Source organism: Sciurus vulgaris (assembly GCF_902686455.1).
Source record: "Sciurus vulgaris genome assembly, chromosome: 5".
Lineage (NCBI taxonomy): Eukaryota > Metazoa > Chordata > Mammalia > Rodentia > Sciuridae > Sciurus > Sciurus vulgaris.
The window spans coordinates 70183428-70202300 of record NC_136465.1 but is presented as its reverse complement, the minus strand read 5'-3'; the positions used below and the strand labels follow the sequence as shown (position 1 = coordinate 70202300).

Here is an 18873-nt window from a genome sequence, read left to right as displayed (position 1 = left end):
ATGGATATTGACTCCATGAATTTTTATTCCAAAATAATAAACTTTTATTTGGGCACTCGGTTCTTGCCTGTCATTGTGTGGTGGTCGCAAATAATCATAGGTAGCTAAGATGAAATTTTAGTATCAATTTGATAACTCAGTAAAAGTGTTCATTCTAGCAATTTAATCTTAGTCGAGTCACAACTAAGAAATTTCTCAGGTGACTGGAGATACCCTCCAAAGATATGTGGGACGTTGCCTCTGTAGGAGTTAAATCTACTTTTTGCAAAAGCAGCAGTACCAAGGCCCACCAAGCCAACAGGAGACAGGATGTGGATACAGTTTGTGCACCTGCTGATTGTGTGTGGAAGTTAGCTAGGGCCCTTGGGTATAATCTCATAGAACAAGTTGGGATAGAAGAACCTTTAGAGCAACACTTTTCTGGTCATTTTTCTTCGTTGGGAGCAGACAGCAGGTCTAGCTTCTTTTAGTCCATCCAACACACACTAATTTAGATGTGATTGCCATTGCATAAACATATGCTTAATAACATGGTGCATGACAGGTATATTGGTGCACATCTTTAATCCAGGCTACTTGAAAGGCTGAGGGAGGAGGATTATATATTCAAAACCAGCTTCAACAACTTAGGCCCTAAGCAACTTAGCTAGACTTTGTTGTAAAAATAAAAAGGGCTGGAGATGTGATCGAGTAGTTAAAAACCTCTGGGTTTATCCCTGGTACTAAATAAATAAATAAATAAATAAATAAATAAATAAATAAATAAATAAATAAATAAATAAGGTGGAAAGAGCATGTGGTTTGGAGTAAAGAGCAAACTGGGTCACTCACTTGTCAGCTATTTCAATTAGGGCAGATTACTTAATCTTCAAGCCTTAATTTCTTGTCTAAAAGGGAGATCGGAACGTCCAAAAGTGAGGGTGATTTAATGGTTCAGAGGGAACATATTTTTAGTATCTAGCACAGTGCTTGCCTCCAAAGAAAGGGTTAATAAAAAATGATCATTATTGTAATGTGAATGTGCTAAGATGGGTGAAGAGGACAAAGGATTGAGGAGACAGATCAGGAGAGGGAAGAGGGGGTGCAAGGGCATGAGGGCAAGGTTTCAGTAAGCAAGCCACCTCCATGCAGTGTAGGAGTAATGAGGGAGCTGCACACATTGGGGTCTTGAATGCTAGAGTGAGACTTTTATTAATTCTAGAATTTTTCCTGTTGTTTATGTTATAATTTTTTGATCATAAAACTTTCACATATTGTAGGAACTGCACAGGTGTTTTATTTTCAGTTCTCTTCCTCCTCACCCCTTTTCTAGCTCACTTAAATTAATATTTTCATTAAAAATGTTTACTGATATTACTGAAAATTCTTCCAAAATTTCCCCTTTTCACAAGAGGCAGAGAGCACACATTTTCCCTCCCTTTTCAGTACTGGGCATCAAAACCCAAGGCCTTATGCATGCTAAGTAAGTGAGCCCCCAGCTCAAAGGGTGCACTTTTGGTCATCTTCCTTAACTCTGTAGATGGCAGCTTTGTTATTGCAGAATGAACCTCTCTGAGCTCACTTAGCTATGTTCCTAATTCTGGATCCTTGTTCTCACATGAAGATCTCTTATTTTTTACAGTTGATATTTTGGCCTTAGGCTGCCAGTTCACTTAAATATTTAAAAAAATTATATAATATCTGAATCATTTAAAAGAATTGAAGATGAATGTGTATACACGTATTCACACACATGTTGTATAGCATACTACTACAATGAAACTTGAGAATCTACCACCCAAAGTAAAAGAACATAATTTGTATAAAAAATGTACTGTCAAAAAATTTTAAAGACTCTTACATAATTTCTTGGTACCTTTTGTGTCTGTTGACTAAGAAAACAAATTATGCTGACCAAAAGAGCTACTACAACATTTATCTATGATTATAGCTCCTTTTTTTTGGTACCAGGGACACTCAACCCCTGAGCCACATCCCCAGCCCCATTTTGTATTTTTATTTAGAGACAGGGTCTCTTTTTTTTTCCCAAAGTTCTAATATTTTTAATATTTTGATATTCAATACATTTTATTCAAATAAATTAATGTATATCACTAAAATAAAAGAATAGTTTTTTAAAAAATTTATTTTTATTGTGAACAAATGGGGTACATCTTGTTTCTCTGTACATGAAGGTAGAGGTATACCGTTTGGGTAATCATACATTTACATAGGGTAATGTGTTTGATTCATTCTGTTATTTTTTCCTCCCCCCCTCCCACCCCTCTATACAGTCCCCCCCTTCCTCCATTCTTGCCTCCCTCCCACCCCCCATTATGTATCATCATCCGCTTATCAGCGAGATAATTCATCCTTTGTTTTTTGAGATTGGCTTAGCTCACTTAGCATGATATTCTCCAATTGCATCCATTTACCTGCAAATGCTGTAATTTTATTCTTCCTTATGGTTGAGTAATATTCCATTTTGTATATATACCAGATTTGCTTTATCCATTCATTAATTGAAGGGTGTCTAGGTTGGTTTCACAATCTAGCTACTGTGCATTGAGTACCTATGAACATTGATGGGGCTGCATCATTGTAGTATGCTGATTTTAAGTCCATTGGGTATAGGACAAGGAGTGGGATAGCTGGGTCAAATGGTAGTTCAATTACAAGTTTTATAAGGAATCCTCCACACTGCTTTCCAGAGTGCCTGCACTAATTTGTAACCCACTAGCAATGTATGAGGTGTGCCTTTTTCCCCACATCCTCTCCAACACCTATTGTTGCTTGTATTCTTGATAATCGCCATTCTAATTGGGGTGAGATGGAATCTGAGGGTAGTTTTGATTTGCATTTCTCTTATTACTAGAGATGTTGAACATTTTTTCATATATCTATTGATTGCTTGTACATCTTCTTCTGTGAAGTGTCTGTTGATTTCCTTAGCCCATTTGTTGATTGGATTATTTGTATTCTTGGTGTAGAGTTTTTTGAGTTCTTTATAGATTCTGGAAATTAGTGCTCTATCTGAAGTATGAATGGCAAAGATTTTCTCCCAATCTGTAGGCTCTCTCTTCACATTGCTGATAGCTTCCTTTGCTGAGAGAAAGTTTTTTAGTTTGAATCTGTCCCAGTTATTGATTCTTGCTTTTATTTCTTATGCTATGGGAGTCCTGTTAAGGAAGTCTGATCCTAAGCTGACATGTTGAAGATTTGGACCTACTTTTTCTTCTATAAGATGCAGGGTCTCTGGTCTGATTCCAGAGTCCTTGATCCATTTTGAGTTGAGTTTTGTGCAGGGTGAGAGATAGGGGTTTAGTTTCATTCTGCTGCATATGGATTTCCAGTTTCCCAGCACCATTTGTTGAAGAGGCAAGGGTCTCACTGAGCTTTTTAGTGTCTCCCTGTTGCTGAGGCTGGCTTTGAACTCACCATCCTCCTACCTCAGTCTCCTGAGCCAGTGGGATTACAGGCATGTGCCACTGTGCTGGACTCGATTTTCATATAGTTTTAAAATAATAGTTGTCCAGGGCTGGAATGTAGCTCAGGGGTAGACTGGGTCCTTGGCATGCATCAGGCCCTGAATTCCATCCCCAGCACACCCCCATGCTCCCCAAATCAAATAAAATATGTGCCTGTGTGAAGTCTGCACATAGTGGAAAACCGTGTAAAGTTTTTATGCAGACGCTGGATTGGTTCATGTGGTTCAGATTCTTGCCCAGGTTCTCCATTGGGTTTATCTAGGTTCAATCTGATCTTCATCATTGAACAAATCATGACTTTTGGGGCAAGTTTTCCTCATCTCTAAAATGGCCATCATGATACCACATGATTATTAGGATTTTAAAAATTTGTTGATGATTGCCTAGTTATTCATGGGAGAAATACTTAAAATAGTGTGATGCATAGTCAGTACGCAAATGGTAATCTGTATGTGTGGCATGTTTTATAAAGCCTATTGATTGCTGGAATTTGAATATGGAGTTGAAGATGTGGAGGTCTCTAGCCCTGAGGGTGAGAGCCCCTGGTCAGTTTTTTGTTTTGTCAACTCTGGAGAAGTGCTTCTCTTTATATGTTAAATCACATGGGTACTTTCTATTCTTTAATACTGGATTTGGAACTTGACTATCTAAGGTAACTTAAGGTAACTGTGAACTGATAATTTGTCTTTCCAGTGAGAATGGGAGCCTTTGAAGGTAAGGACTTGGTTTTAACAATTCCTTTGGCCCCACCATTGTCTTATTTTGAGGGGAGGGCAACAGGATATTTGGTGGTTGTCATGTTGAAAGTTTTTTCCCCTTCTTTTTTTTTTAATAAAATTGGATTTCATGCTTCATATAAATATATATTTTTGTTTTGCTCTTAGAAAAGTAAAATGTAGCTAGTCTTCATCCTATTATATCTATGGATGCACTGAAATTGCCTTGGCCTTTTTATTTAGAGGGTTAAGTCACCAAATGCCTATTTCAGTATTCTAATTTCTTCATATTTGTGAATGATCAAGTATCAGATGTTTGTCTATATTATTGTCATTATTAATTAGAGTAATTAGAAAAAAGATTTTCTTTTAGGAAAAATGAAATCTTACCCTCCATCCTCTGTTGAAAGTAATGTAATATAAATGTAACAAACATAACATGTATATAAATATGAACATATCATATAAATGTCCATTGTAGAGACCACAGGAGCAGCTAACTCAGTAGCTCTCTCTACTGATAAATTAAGAAATTATTATTCCTTCAGTATCAATGACCAGTTGATGTCAAAGTTCTATGATTGGTCTGCTAGCATTTTAAAATGTTTGAACTGTAAGAGTAATAAAATTTTTAATGAGACTTCAAGTTTATTCTTGTATCCCAGAAATTTATTCTGTGTTGGTCATAGTTTTAGTCAAATACTGACTTTATTATTTTTTTGGTATTGAAGATTGAACCCAGGGGTGTTAATCACTGAGCCACATACCCAGTCCTTTATTATACTTTATTTAGAGACAGGGTCTCACTAAGTTGCTTAGGGCATGGCTAAGTTGCTGAGGCTGGCTTTGAACTCAAAATCTTCCTTCCTCAGCCTCCCAAGCAGCTGGGTTATCAGCGTGTGTTACCATGCCTGGCTAAATATTGACTTTAATACTTATTCTTTCAGCATTTAGCTAAAAATGCATATTAGAGCATTTCTGAGTTTAACCCTTCACATGGGCTCCACAAATGGATCACGTTAAGTAGCCCTTCTGTGCCTCAAGTAGCCTCCTCTGGGTGGATTATAGTTTTCCGGTATTTCTTTGGGTTTACTTCTTCACCTTTAATTTCCCCATAGGGAGAAAGTTTTCTGGAAAAAAGGGTGGGGATACTCATATAGATTCCTCGGCAGACCTGATTTTTTTTCCACTTATTTTTTATTGGTTCATTATAACTGCACATAATGGTGGGATTTGTTGTAACATATTTGTATATGCACACAGTATAACAATGTAATTTGGCTGGTATCATTCTCCAATATTTCCCCTCTTCCCTCCCTGGAAAGACCAGATTTATTCCTGCATAGACTTTTACCTTTGATTAAAAAGGGATATCTTTTTAAAATTTTAAAAATGTTTATTAAAGGGACTCTTGATTTGCCATAGGCTTCATTGATTGATTAGTTAACACCTCAAACATCCTCTCTATTCTTTCCCATGGGAAGGAAAAGAATGATGGAGAACATCCCTTAGCCCCTGTCCTCAAAGTTTGCTCCACTTATTGTAAATGATCAGTTAATGTAAAGTTATTTATTGAGCGCCTGCTAGGTACCTAGGTTAATGCGAGAAGCTGTGGGGCTCACAGTGTCTACAAAGGAATTAATTCCCTTTAAGGAGCTTGTGCATACAGGGAATTAGGGCAAAATGAGGGCTAACCAGTGTGCCACAGTTTTCAAAGTGCAGAATGGCAGCATTTACTAAGGGAAATGTTATGGTTGTTTTGTTTTGATATGGTTAGGGTTTTAAACATTCCCCAAAGACCCATATGCTAATGGCTTGGTCTTCAGCCTGTACAATATTGAGAGGTGGTGGAACATTTAGGAGGTGGGGTCCTAGTGGAAGAAGTTAGGTCATTAGGGGTATGCTCTCAAAGGGGATGTTGGGACCCTGGCCTCTTCCTCTCTTTCTCTGCTTCCTAGGCTACTGTAACATGAGCAGTTTATATCTACCACACATGTCTGCCATGATCTTCTTCCTACCGTGGACCCGAAAGCAGTAGGTCCAAGCAACCATTAGATTGAAACTATGAGCCAAAATAAATCTTTCCTCCTTTTAACTTATTTATTCCAGGTGTTTTATTACAGCAACAGATATCTTACTAACACAGATTATCCTGGGGAAGGCTTCATAAAGACCTAGAACTTGAAAAGATCTTGAGCTGGGTGTGGGTGGTGGTGCATGTCTGTAATCCCAGCGGCTCCGGAGGCTGAGGCAGGAGGATTGTGACTTCAAACCCAGCCTCAGTAAAAGCGATGCATTAAGCAACTCAGTGAGACCTGGTCTCTAAGTAAAAATACAAAATAAGGCTGGGGATGTGGCTCAGTAGTTGAGTGTCTCTGAGTTCAATCCCAGTAAACCACCCCCCCTCAAAAAAAAAAAAAAAAGATCTTGAACAAAGATAATAAATATCTATTTACTTAAAAAATATCACATAAGGGTTGGGGATACTCGGTGGTAGAATATGTGCTGGGTTCAATACCACACCAAAAGAAAGAAAAAAGGATATTATATAAGTCTTAAATGTATAGTTTGATAAATTCTTACATACCCCCAAACTTACTATGCACATCCAGATGTAGAAGTTTTCAGCATCCCAACAGGCTTTGCATGTTCCTTCCAGTTGACATTCAACTCTGAGAGTAACCACTATTCTGACCTGTGTCATACTAAATTACTTTTGTTTCCATCATTTAAAGAATTCGTATGTACATTTTGTGATTGGCCTTTTCCATATTGTGTTTGTGGAATTCATCCATTTTATTGTATATGGGAATAGTTCCTTACCTTTCATTTTTTTTTTGGTGGTACTGGGAATTAAACCCAGGAACACTCTACAACTGAACTATATCCCCAGCCCTTTTAGAATTTATTTTGAGAAAGAGTCTTGCAGATTTCCCAGGCTGGCCTCAAACTTGTGATCCTCTTGCCTCAGTCTCCTGAGACACTGTGTTTACAGGCCTGCCCAACTGCACCTTGCCCATTGTTTTATAATATTCCATAGTCTAAATATACCACACTGCCTTCATTCTGTTGTTGATGTAAAGTTGTTTCTAGTTTTTGACTATTATGAATAAAGAAACTTTTCTGAGCAATTCTGGTACATGACTTTTATGGACGTGAATGTTAATTTCAGTTTGATATATACCAAATAAATGGAATTGCTAGGTCATGAGGTTTCTTTCTATTTAGCTGTAGTAGATACTGACAATTTTCCAAAGAGGTGGTATCAAGTTAAACTCCAACCCAGAAATGTGAGAATATTCTAGTTGCTTCACTTTCTTACAAAACATAGTATTGTCAGTCCTTTTAATGTTAGCTCATCTGGTGTATGTAGTACCATGTAATCTGTATTTTTTGATAGTTACTGCAACTGAATACTTTCATATTGGCTATCTTGGATAGCCTCTTTTGAGAAGTTCTTGCTCAAATCAAACATTGGTCAATGTGATGGTAAGAACACACTTAACTGTTGGAGTGCTTAAATGGTTCATAAGAATATGGAGGTGACTGGACAGGGAAGATATAAGCCTTGGGGAAAACAACTCTTCTGCCCCTTCCTCTCTGTTCTGATGGGCAGACAAATTTGGCATGCTGTTTGGTATGTTAGAATGGTATTACACAGTTCCCTGAACCCAGGGGATTAACGAGGGTTGGGGAATCAGAGCCAGGATCACCTCATCCCTCTGGTACCCAGCATGTCCTGTATCTCAATCTTATAATTGGTGCTTGCCTCACTGATGACCTGAGATGGTGCTGTCATCCTGGGTAACACTTTGGTCTAGTTTACCAGAACTTTATCCATCATTCTCCACCTTTCAAGGCATGGAGTTTGTTGGAGGAGGGCCTTTTGCATAGAAAGCTAAGTATGCTGTTTGGGATCTGGAAAGGTAGAGCAGTTGTGTTCTATTCTGCTCCTGCCTTGGTGGCACATCTCTCAACAGTGAGAACGGGTTGGGTGACTCACCACTTCACACCCATGTCCCTCTAACCTGTAACCTCTGTCCAAGACTCTAGGCCTGGGGAACCCAGGATATCTCCCAAACCACTGGACAATAAATTTTCCATTCTCTTTCCTACTTTTACTTACTCTAAGGATGTTCAATGCAGTCACCTTCAGAAACCTGCCAATAGCCTCACCTAATTAAGTGCACTTGTTTTATATGCTGCACATTTTCAGTATTCATTGATTGCCAATTCAATATTTCATGATGCATGTTCCTACACAGATCTCTAATTCTAGAGAATTAAGTGTGGGATGGATGCCTTCTAGTGAGGTCACAAACTTCTCTCTCTATCTAGGCAGAGAACTATATTAACCTTTATTTCAAACTTTAGTCCCAGGTATCTTCAGCTTAATTAGCTGCAAAGAATGAATTGTGTATAAAAGAAAACCTGAAAATAGTTCATTGCTAAGGGGCTTAAAATATTAGAGATCTATATTTTATTAGATTCATAAATAAAACAAATTTAAAACTATTTATCATAATGTAAATAACAGCTCCCAAGAACTTCAAGTTTTATCTTCAGAAATTGACTCAATTCAATTTGCTTCATTCTTAGAAGCCTCATCAAAATGCTCCATGAGATCTGTGTCTTCATCATCATCATCCTCTCCAGGAACAAGAGGTACTTTTCCATCCACAGATTGTTTGGGTGCAGCTTCAGCTACTCTGCTAAACTAGTCAGACTGTCTGCACCAAGCTGGTTTAAGATGCTGGGTAGCAACTCTGTCAGATGCTTTTGTCTCAGTGTGCTCTGTAATGGTGACAGTTTTTTGACATAGATGCTTCAACTTTAGGGTTGTTAAAGTGACACCGTGCCTTGGTTTGTAAAATATTCACCTCCTCAGTACCAGAGATAGTGTTTACCCTTAACCTCTTTAAGAAGAACTAAAAGTTTTTTTTTAATCATCTGTAACTTCTGTGAACCACCTTCATTCTGCAAGCAGTTCCTTTCTACCACTGTGCACTTTTGCCTGCAGTTTGGTGAGTTTCTGGTTCATGATAGTCTTTCATTTTATCAAAGTGCAGATGGGACTGTGTGGCAGGGACTAGAGTTGGCACTCAAGAAGAGCAGACCAACTGTTGGGCACACCCATGCAGGGATGCAAGATGGTAGCTAGAGGGATGAGATCACAGACTTCTTGGGGACAGGAAGCAAACTTTCCTCGTTTGTTCAGTGTCTCACCCAAATTATTATAATCACTGGAGGACAGGTGTTGTTTTGTATGACAACATCTGTGGTGCCATTCTAATAATTGTTCAGTAAATTTCTTAGGGGAAGGAATGAGTGGGATTGAAATAAGTAAGAGATACGAAAAAGCGTCTTTGGAAGCCCAGGAGAGATTATTTGTTTAATTGGAAAGGGTATTTCCGGCCTAATGTGGTGGATTTCTAAATTTAAGGGCCAAACTTGTCAGGTGGCTCTAACTATTTACATTATGAGAAGATGGTCTCTTTTGCTGCCTTTTTTTTTTTTGGTGATTGGGAATTGAACCCAGGAGCCCTCTACCACTGAGCTACATCCCCAGCCCTTAAATTTATTATTTTGAGACAGAATCTTACTAAGTTGTCCAGGCTGGCCTCAAATTTATGATCCTGCTGGCTCAGTCTCCTAAGTAGCTGGATTACAGGCGGGCCATGGCATCCAGCCACTTTTGCTTTTTTTTGTGTGCTCGGTCTTCATTTGTCAGTAGACATCTAATGTTTACAAGTGCCTATGATATAGAGATTAATATATGCAAAGGTGAACAATAGGCAAGTCTATCTTAGCTGAGAAGAGGCTTTATCTCTGTGAATGTCACTCCAATCTCTGTTTCAGTTCTTCCCAAATTGTTTCCTATTTAGATTTTAGACAACTTTCTCCATGTCAAGAAATGGACAATTAGGTCTATAAGAGGAGCTGAGGTAATGCTGCTTCTTGCCAGCAGAGGGCACAGGCTATCATATGACTTGTGCTGAAGCAGTGGGAAAGTTTGGAAGTGGAGGGATCCTAACTGATATTTGGAGTTCAGCAGAAAGTGGAGAAACTTGGAACATCAGAGGTAACCTCCTACCAGTAAGAAGCTGAATTAAAACCAGGAAAAACTAGCAGTTACATTCAGAGTTTTTTTTTTTTTTTTTTTTCACACAAGAGCAAACATGGTTTATAACAATGGAAGAAAACATTAGTGATTATATACATAAGTAAATGAAAGTAGTGGTAGTAACAATGACAATAAGATATAGTGAGGAAAAATGATATAATCCAAAGAGTTGATAGGTTAGTGCAGGAAGATAGACCCCACATACCCTTTGAAGCACAGAGCTGGCTTCTGCCCTCACGGGACACGGTAATGGTCTAGAGCTGACAAAGGTATCTCACCAATATCTCAGACCAATTTGTGTCTTTAGACACCTTGTCAGTGCCCCCAGCTCCATTTTCTGTCTTGATTTCTTCCTGGCAAGGGGGGGAGATGTCTGTCTGACCATGCCCCACATTGCCAGTAGAGGGGCAGCAGATTATTTCCCTGCCTCAGCTCTAACCTCAGTGTTATCTAGGATTACAATCGTTTTTTTTCAGTGATTACTGAGTGCCCACTATGTGTGAGATTCTCTGCTGGGCACTGGTGATACAAGCTATGTGTATCTGTGTTGGAAAAACTCATGATCTAAAAGAATGAGACAGCCATGGTAACAGTAAAGTGCCATGTGGTGGGGTGAGGTCCTACGGTAGGAGGCCTTTCAGGGTCTAGAGGCCCAAGGAAGTAAAAAAATTGCCCCAAGGAGGAACTTCATCTTGAAAGATAGTAGTTTTCCCTCAGTGTAAAAGACCAGGAAATGCATCCCAGGCAGGAAAGTCAAGGTGAGCATGATACTATGTAGTGGACTCAAGCTTATTCAAGGGTGCTGGGGAGGGGGCAAGAGAAGAGTCTCACGGAGTTAATGGAGCATGGAGGTCTGTCCTTGGAGCATGGAGGGCTGTCCTTGACTGATATGAATTAGAAGAGCCATGAAGTAATGGAAAATCACTAAAGGATTATGGAAATAGCACTGTTCTTGAACAGTGCAGCCCTAGTGTATAAGGAGTGGCCCCAACGTGCCATGAGACAGACCAAAGAAAGAAAGGCAGACAGACCTGGCAATTTATTGGGAGTGCAATTTATCAGGAAACTTACTGATGGAAGTATGGTTCTGGATGGCAGTGAGACCAGTCAAATCCCTGCATTTTATGTCAGAAGGACTAGCATGTATATGGGCTAGGACTTCATCCTGGCTGAAATGTACCTGGTTATCTTAAACTAGTATCAAAAGTCAAGCACATTCTAAAACCAGTTGAAAACTTCACATGCCTCTATAATGATTTGTCTATAATTTACTGGGAAATTATGTAGGAAAAAAATCCTAGGTTTATTCTGGGGCAGTCATGGTGGTTGTGATTGTAGGAAGGGCAGGTCTGAAAACTGATGGTCATTTGAAATTTGCTTGAGATAGGTAGAGTGAGAGGTGGTGGTAGTCTGAATGAGGTGGGAACAGTAGAAATGAAAAGGAGTGGAGGTTGAGATGACAGATGTTGGTTTTTGGTCAGATGGGATGGGATAAGGGCTGAAGCCTCCCAGGTTTCTAACCTTCAGTAGCTGGGGTGAATGTTGGTGGCATCTGGTTAGATGGAAAAACCAAGGAGAGGGGAAGAGAACTCTGGAGAAAGGCTGTAAGTTGTGGACAATTATGGGGTATCAGGTCCAGTCCTCTGTTTCATCTCCACTGCGACCCAAATCTAAGTCTTTACTACTTTTCACTGGTTCTGTGACAGTGGCTTCCTATTGGGTCTCACAATATTCAGTCTCTCTTCCTGTTGGAATAATGTATGCATTCTTTCACTTAATACATATCTACTAGCAACCTGTTATCTGCAGGCACTAGGATAAGTTCCTTCTTTGGTCTAGTGTAGCAGGTGGGGATGAAGGAAGACAAAGATGATGAAGCCAATAGTTGCAGTACAGTGTGAAAAATGCTTTCATATGTGGAGATCAGGATACATGAGAACATTCCAGGAGGGGCATGGAATCTGGATTTAGGAATACTAGGAAAAGTTTCCTAGAGGAATAATAAAGTAAGTAGGGGCTCACCCAGTGAGTGGGGAGAAGGTGTTTAAGTAAGATCAGGAGGGATAGGGGGTGCATTGCCTGGCTCTGAGATGTGCAGAACATGAGAAAACAATCTGTTTGAGAGGGGCACAGGAAGCCATATACCCTCAGATTTCATCAAGGAATGGAGATAAAGAGGGCATTCAAGGAAGAGCCTAGTTTGCATAGTGTGGAGTCTTTTCATAGGGCCTCCTGGAGAAGTTTGAGGGAATGGAACAGATAGGTATGTGGGGAGGAACACAATGAAATTTGCAAATCAGACATTCATTCATTGTTCAGCAAGCATGTGCTAAGTACATAATTTAGGCTGGACATACATTGATGAACAAGACCAACAAATTTCCCAATTTCAAGGAACTTATATTTTAGTGGGAGAAGACAATAAAAAATAAGATAATTTCAGATAATGGTAGGTGCTATGAAGAATGGAAAAACAGGAGATTGTGATAGATAGTTCTAGGGAGGAGTTTCTTTAGTCTGGGGAAATTCTCTCTGATAAGGTGGTGTGTGAGTTGAGTGGGAGGTGAGTATTCTATATAGAGGGGACAGTAAGAGCCAAGGCAAAGAGAGTGGAAGGGAATGGATGTGTGGAGGACTTGTGTTTTGGGTGGTGAGCAAACATAATAGCAGTGGGGTACCTGATGGGTTTAGTTTTCACTATTTAGGCAGAGTTAGTCCTGCAAGTATTCCAGTGGGGGGATGGATCCTCAGGCCTGGAGGGATGATAGACCTGAAGGATCCTTCTTCTTCTTGATAGGTGGGGCTTGGTCGGTGGACAGGAGTTGTGTCTGGATTGGTCACTTGGACTTTGGGAAGAGGCTGCAAACTCTAGGTAAGCCTTGGCAAACTGTGGCAAAGACACATACACACACACACACACACAACACACACACACACACACACACATTCCTTCATTTATCAGTGTTGGTTTTAGGCCAGTTGAATAGTTGCAACAGAGACCACATGAACAGCAAAGCCTGAAACATTTGCTCTCTGGCTCTCTATGGGGAAATTTTGCTAAGTCTTGCTGTCAACTGTGACAGGCAGCTTTCTTGGAGATAGTTCAAACTTGGTCAGCTGTGCTGAGAAGGTAAGGCCATACTCTGAATGGCCTTCAAAAAAAGTCCTTCTCAGGTTAGGTAAATCTGTGGCTCATTAAACTTATTACATGATATAGTAATGTGCTGGGAGCTTGAAGGTACAGGTCCAGCTTAAATTGGCCTTCTATGAGTGGTCTATGATTCTGACACATGCTGCTAGAGGAATCTTCCCAAGTCACATGGTATTCCCTGCTTAGCAAAATTAAGGGGCTCTCAGTTGCTTACTAAGGAAATTAAGATGCCTTACATGACCTTCTCCACATGCAGCTCTAGTGTGTCATTCCAGTCTTATATCCACCTCTACCCACATACCTATTTAATGCTTCTGCTGCCTCTGGCTACTACCATTCTCCAAACATACTTTCTTCACCTTGGTCACCGAATCATTTTGGGACTACTAATCTCATTCAGTTTCCTGTTCTTGGTTATTTGGGTTTTTATATCATTGGGTAAATTTCTTTTCTCCACTCAACTACTACTACACTATCTTCTTCTCCTCCTCCTCCTCCTCCTCTTTATTATTAACTCAGAGACAATCTTATCATGTATACTCTTACCTACTTCTCCTCTTCACTTATGATTTTGAAGCAAATCCCAGATGTCATAATTTTATCCATAAATATTTTAGAATATTTATGTAAAAGACAATGATTCTTTAAAAAACATGACCACAATGTCATCATCATACCAGCTGCCCCACAGAATTATTCTTCAATATGATTGAATATCCTGATACTTCCTAATTTCTGATTATGATTTTTATAATGTGTTTGTTTGAATAAGAATCCAAATAAAATTCCATTTTAAGGTTGTTCAACTTGTCTTTTATTTTATTTCATTTTTTTTTGGAGATGAGGTCTCTGTTGCCCAGGCTGAGCTCAAACTCCTAGGCTCAAGTGATCCTCCTGCCTCAGCTTCCCAGTAGCTGGGATTATAGGTGCAGGCACCATGACTGGCTTCATAGCTTTTGATTAACATATTTCTAAAAATTTTTTGAAGTTATAGATGGACAGAATGTCTTTTTTTTTTTTTGTGGTGCTAAAGATTGAACCCAGTGCCTCACACATGCTAGGCAAGTGCTCGGCCACTGAGCTACAACCCCAGCCTGAAATGAACATATTAATAAATAGTTCTTGGAACAAAATAAATAAGGATCACCCTGCTTCTCTCAATGCCCGGCCTGACAATTTCCTGAAGTCATACCCTGACCCAGCACTCCACAATGTCTTAGTTCTATCTTCCGCATCCCCACCTCCTGGCATGGCTGACCCTGGGCTGGGGAATGAGCCCAGGCCTTGTGCATGCTAGGCAAGTGCTGTACTACTGAGCTATATACCCTGCCCTTCATTTGGGCTTCTTGTTCTGGGTCTTTCTGTGCCAAGGCAGTTTTTGTTTGTAGATTGTTTACCATAAATTTCATGTCATTTTGATCACTACTTGGATGCCATGCTTTTGGTTTTTGCTAAAGCAAGCCAAGTAAAGTTAGAAAGGGAGGAAGGGTTTCCAGGTATTGGGGCATGTCTATGTCTCTCCCTGCCTTGCATCATTTAAGTGCATTGTTACCTTCACGATAGGTGGAATACATGAAAGGTGCTGTAGCAGTGAGGATAAAGGATAGACTCCTGCTTCACGAGAAGCACCCTTATTTTTGGCACCCTTCTAAGGGAATGGCTGGTGGGTTTCTATTGGCATTATCCAACTCCTATCTTGTCTAAGTCAAGCACTCTTTTAATGTTTTTTTGGCTTAAGAAAACAAACGCTAACTAGGTTGTCTTCCTGGTTAGGTGACATGAATACAGTTGTGTGGGTGGCATATTCACTCTTTATAAAAACAGTAGCTTTAATAGGAACTTCCATCAGAGGGGATGAAGGATTAAGTGGGAAGCATTTCTAGGAGTTTGACCATTCCAACCTCCGAGAGTAGATAGATTGGTCCTGCTCAAGGTGCCAAGAAACAGGACCTTCAAAATTCTTTCTACATGAGGCCCAGAGCACCCTAGAAGCAGGTTCCACAGCTTCCTAACTGGATGTTTTTGAAACTCATATGACTTTTACCTTTCTCTATAGTGTACCTTAGCATAATAAAGTTTGTGGAAAGTTATGAAGTACAGGAACCTATTTCTCAAACTTACTTAAGAAATCAGAACACTGGGCTTTCTCAAACTTACTTAGGCAATCAGGCAGAACACTGGGCAGCTCTGCTGAGTGAAATGCTATTACGCAGACTGCCCTCTTCCTCACAAGTTTGGTGCTATCAGAAATCACCAGTTCTGTAAAGTTGTGAATGCTAAAACCACTTTGGTTGCATATACAATTGTATTGAAGGATGAATAGTTCTCATTGTCACTTAAGTTCAAATGAGGAAATGGGCTTAAAACACAAAGGATGAGAAAGGTGTTTTGAAGAGAAGAGATGGTTACTAACACTGAATAGTCTAAATGCCACAGAGTTGTTCACTTTTATTTATTGCACTGGGGATTGAACCCAGGGGTATTTTGCCACAAATTCACAAAGGCATTGCTTTTTTCCTTGAAAATCCCTCCTTAGGACAAGTTTGGGAACCCTTCATTCTTTGTTTTTTGGTTTTTTTTTTTTTTTTTGGTACTGGGAATTGAACTCAGGGGCACTCGACTACTAAGCCACATCCCCAACCCTATTTTGTATTTTGAGACAGGGTATCACTGAATTGCATAGCGCCTTGCTTTTGCCGAGGCTGGCTTTGAACTCAAGTTCCTTCTGCCTCGGCCTCTGGAGCAGCTGGGATTACAGGTGTGGCCCACTGTGCCCAGCATTCTTTGCTTCTTAAATTGGCATACTGCCTAACACTTGCTAAATTAATGTGGATTCCTAGATTTTATAATGGGATAATTGGTGCATCAACATTTTCTGAGGTTGGCAAATAACTAGGGAAGAAGTATAGTCATAAATAAGCAATACTGATTTTCAGAAAATGTCTACTGACTTTATTCAGTAGTGCTCTTTAGCTGGTCATTTTGGCTTGAGTTACAAGAATCTGAGTCATTCTGAATTTGAAAAATTAGTTATGACAGAAAAAAGGAATAAATCAGGAAAAATCCCACTGATATTTTCCAATAATGATTTTCTCAAAAAGTATTACTTTTTCCTTTTCCTGCCTAAATGTCTTTCATGTGTTTTTTCTTCAGCTGAAATACACAGCTGGGTGTGGTGGCACATGCCTATAATCCCAGGTGCTTAGGAGGCTGAGGCAGGAGGATCACAAATTCAAAGCCAGCCTCAGCAACTTAGTGATGCCCTAAGCAACTCAGTGAGACCTTGTTCTTAAATAAAATGTAAAAAGGACTGGGGATGTTGCTCAGTGGTTAAGTGCCCCTGGATTCAATCCCTAGACCCCCCCCCCCCCCAAAAAAAAGGAAAGATAATGAGATACACAATTCACCTTCAGTATCAAAGCTGGCAAAGCTGGCAACTCACACCTTGTGGGCTATCATAAGGATTCTGATCTTAATCCCAAATGGGATGGGAAGCCATTGAAGGTGCCGGGACATGACATGGATGTAGTGAAGTGTATGTGGGGCAAGAGGATGCAAAGTAAGAACCTTTTGTAGGAGAGCAAGCCAGAGGGGCATGGTGATGTTAGGAGGTGGGTGGTGATGGAGACACTTAGGAGATCAAATTTATAGGATGGCAAGATTGTTAATATTTTGGTGATAAGACTTACAGAATTTTGGTATTTGAACCAGCAATAGGGTAAGATAAACCCCATTTTAGATTTTTCCATAGTGAGTCCACATGTAATCTGCATCAGTAACAATACTGGTTGCTACTAGATTTTCTGATTCAAACACATGCATAAAGAAAAGATGTACATGTAACTGTTTGGGAAACAAACTTGAGTGATAACCTAGACCAGAGTTGTGTGTGGTAGTATTTTTAGCTTTAAAGATATAAACTAAGGCTTATCTATCTCCAGTTTTTTTACTGGAATCCTACAGAAGCATTCAGAGCTGGACAAGACCTTAGGAGTCCCTTTTGTCCATCTACTTTTTTGGTACTGGGGATTGGATCCAGGGATGCTTTACTGAGCTACACCCTGCATCCTTTTTGAGGCAGCATCAGGCTAAATTGCTGAGGGTGTCCCCAAGTTGCTAAGGCAAACTTCAAACTTGAGATCCTCTTGCCTCAGCCTCTCCCGAGTTGCTGGCCTTACAGGTGTGCACTCCATGCCTGGCTATCCATCTACTTTTACAGATGAAGAGAGGCATGAGTTGGCCAAAGTCATATGTAGTTTGGATTATTTCAGAGACCTTCACTTTCCAGGCAGACCTTTTCATTTTTGTTTTTGAGCCTTGGTTTTTTCATTTCTAAAATGGGGAAATGCTTCTTTTGCAGGCTTGTTGTGAGGATCAAGGTTGACCTACCTATATGTGGCTCTTGATAGCGTGCTAAATAAGCTTAAAAGTGCTTACCAAGCTAGGCACAGTGGCACACGCCTGTAATCTGAGCTGCCTGGGAGGCTGAGGCAGAAGGATGGCAAGTTTTGAGACCAGCCTGGACAATTTAGCAAAACCATGTTCCCCCTCAAAAGGCTGGAGAGGTAGCACAGTGGTAGAGTTCCCCTGAGCTTACTCCCCATTACCATTCCCCTGCCAAATAAAGTGCTTAATAAGGGCTCACTCATATGGCTGCAGGGGCAAGAATCTGAAATTTTTAGTGATTTTTTTTTTTTGGTGTGTGTGTATGATACTGGTCACTAAAACTGGGGCTTCACACACACTAGGCAAGCACTCTGCCACTGAGGTACATCTCAGTTCCAAGAGTCTAATTCTGAAAAAGGATCCAGGTATACCTCCAATACAGGACTGTCTTAAACCCAGAAAGAAGCAAGCAGGACCTGGGGAGACTTGAACACTCGTGGCTGCAGCCAGCACCAACCACTTTATAACTAAACGAAGTATTTTTCACACATTATCTTTCATAATGTGCACGTGGCCAGATTTCTTCTGAAAGAAGTATATAGGCATGTGGGTAGAAAGACTGCCTTATCACTGTTTGGGAAGGACTGGACAGCTCACACAGGAGGCAGGTAAGGGCACAGATATATGTGAGTGTGTGTGTGTGTGTGTGTGTATATATATATATATATATATATACACATATACATACATACATACATACTCTGGACTGAAGCCAGGATCATCTGGAGGTAGCTTGGCATGACAACTTGTGTCCCCTGGCTTCTCCTAGGGTCCCAAGATGCTGTAGAAGTCAAGGATTAAGTGTAGAAAAGCAGCAAAAATGTTGTCTTAACATTAAGAAAACTGGGTATGACCACTGCTCCACACTAGGTTTTAGACCTTGTTAAGAAACCAAGAAAGTAAAAAGATGACTACCAGATCAGAGTGAGGTATAACAGAAGTCTAACTTCAGAACAAACAAGTAGGGTC

General features: G+C 40.0%; 1 pseudogene across 1 annotated transcript; it reads right to left on the bottom strand.

Annotated features, from left to right (window-relative positions):
• Nucleotides 1-8762: 8762 nt before the first annotated feature.
• Nucleotides 8763-13599, bottom strand: LOC306662206 (transcription factor BTF3 homolog 4-like; annotated as a pseudogene). Its single transcript has 3 exons — nucleotides 13516-13599; nucleotides 10586-10660; nucleotides 8763-9230 (listed from the first exon to the last, which is right to left on the bottom strand). The product of its transcript is annotated as a transcription factor BTF3 homolog 4-like (transcript).
• Between the last annotated feature and the right edge of the window lie 5274 nt (nucleotides 13600-18873).